General features: G+C 38.9%; 1 long non-coding RNA gene across 2 annotated transcripts in view; it reads right to left on the bottom strand.

Annotated features, from left to right (window-relative positions):
- The window catches only part of LOC102305080, a 9,878-nt gene extending 7,823 nt beyond the window's left edge, over positions 1-2,055 (bottom strand). Inside the window, exons 1-2 of one of the 2 annotated variants that reach the window (XR_316239.3) lie at positions 1,948-2,055; positions 435-524 (exon numbers count right to left, since the gene is read on the bottom strand). This is a non-coding gene — a long non-coding RNA (uncharacterized LOC102305080). Of the gene's footprint in view, positions 1-434; positions 525-1,388; positions 1,422-1,947 lie in introns of those variants that run through there. The other variant, XR_316240.3, reaches the window with a different exon arrangement.
- Positions 2,056-2,064: the final 9 nt, after the last annotated feature.

The following is a 2,064-nucleotide window of genomic DNA, read 5'->3' as shown; positions in this document are numbered from 1 at the left end:
AAGAGAGACTTTTTCATTTGATTTTCATTTTTCAATTGTATTATGCATAATAAATAGAAGTAATAAAGTAGTTAATTACTTTTGAAAATAAGTAATCAGTGAAATAACAGGATTACTTTCTTGGAGAAGTAATCAGTAATTAGTAACTAATTACTATTTTTCAAGTAACTTGACCAGCACTGCTTGTTACTACATGCAACACGGTAATGTCACAAGCAGCCATTTCATCTTTTGCTAATACAGCACCTCCTGTCGTGTAGATTTGGCATTCGTGAAATACGTGGCTCACAAACCCAAACCAAGTTCTGTATCATAAAATGCAGCTCTCAAAATGACAGTCAGCTTATAACTTACTCCCTTTTAACTGTTTTAACCTGACCCAGCACTGGGCAGTGTGATGGCAGTGCACTTTATTTACAGTCTGCTTTACTTACGGTGCTTTTCAGCTCCTCACCGCCAGCTCAGCGTTGCTTGCCTGCAGCTGTTGCTGCTACTCCTTCTCTTCCTCGGGCCCCAGCATGCTACTAAAATAGGAGAGACATGATGGAATTGATGAAGGTCAGCTGTGACATCCAGCCTCCCCTAGCACTGCCCCTGAACCCCCTGCTCCACCCTTCGTCTGCAGCTCAGCCACAAACAACACCCCACCACACAACTGTTCACATTTACATCAAAATGATACACGATAGCCAGAAATTGGGTGAACTTGAAAGAAAAACACAAACAAGTACAAATAAATTGGATTAGAAAAAAAAAATATATAAAAATTATTTATATAAAATTTATATTAAAAATGTATGTATTGAAACTCATTAGTGTTGTGCAATACTGCAAACTTCAGTATTGATCTGATACCAAGTAAATACAGTATTGCCTGTACTTCTCACTTATAAAGGCAGCTTATGAAGAGAGCAGTCTGTTTTGCCTTTTGAGATGAATTCTCATCAATTTGCACATTTGGAACATGTTTGAGGTACTTTTTTCATTTCTAAACAAAGCTAATAATGAATCCAAAAAATTCACTGGGCTATATACTGAACTTAGAGGATAGTTTTGATCCTATTATTATGGTGGCCCTGAGAGGCCAAACGGACTGCAACTTAAGAAAACACCAGCAAGAAAAATGATGCAAAAGCACACAAAACACAACGGAAATAGGAAAAAACAGATTTCCAAAAGCACAAGGGAAGTGTTTCTGGGGAGACAATACGACGGACCAGTTGCAGGAACCAAAATATGCTAAGAATTGCGCAGGGAGACACTTAACAGAAGTGGAGGATCTATCGGTTTTGTGAGAAAACAAAAGATGAGAGGTAAGTGTGTTAGCCTAACTATTAGTCTAAAACTCTGTCATCAGTATTATATGAATCATGATAAAACACACCTACCATTTTTTCAGTTCCTGCAACTGGTCCGTCGAGTTATTGTCTCCCCAGAAACACTTCCCTTGTATTTTTTTCCTATTTCTGTTTTCTTTTTTCCTATTTCTTTTGTCGTTTTTTTCTATTTCCGTTGCAGTCCGTTTGGTCTCTCAGGGCCACCGTATATTATGCTAGTACTGTCCAATATCAAAATCAGCGTTGGTATCGATACTGTCGATATCTGGCTCAATCCATCCACCTCTATCTCACATTTTCACAAAGAATGTTAAACTTGTGCAAATAAATCCATGAGAAGAGACTGATGGCTCTAAACTGACTGCTGACTGTAGGTGTGAATGTGAGAGGATGTGGTTGCCTGTGTACATCTCCAGGGTGTACAATGACTTTAGCCCTGTGTGATCTGGGATAGGCTCCATCACCCCAAAACTCGGTTAAAAAAAACAGATATGTGGAATTCAGCATTAAATGTAAAGGAATGTAAAATCAGGCAGAAGTAAAGACAAAATGGGAGACAAAATATCTCAAAGTCTCAAAAATAGGGATAGATATTAAGCTAATAAGTCACCTCGCTTCCCTATTCCTTGGGGAACTTCCCATTGCCCGCTCCTCCTGAACAGAAGTTCTGAACAACAGGTGGGCGGGGCTTCTGTTCTCACATTCAGATCTGTGTACCCAAGATGAC

The sequence above is a fragment of the Haplochromis burtoni genome, unplaced genomic scaffold, assembly GCF_018398535.1.
Source record: "Haplochromis burtoni strain Fernald_Lab_line unplaced genomic scaffold, NCSU_Asbu1 Contig_124, whole genome shotgun sequence".
Taxonomy (NCBI): domain Eukaryota; kingdom Metazoa; phylum Chordata; class Actinopteri; order Cichliformes; family Cichlidae; genus Haplochromis; species Haplochromis burtoni.
This window is presented reverse-complemented; position numbering and strand designations above follow the sequence as displayed.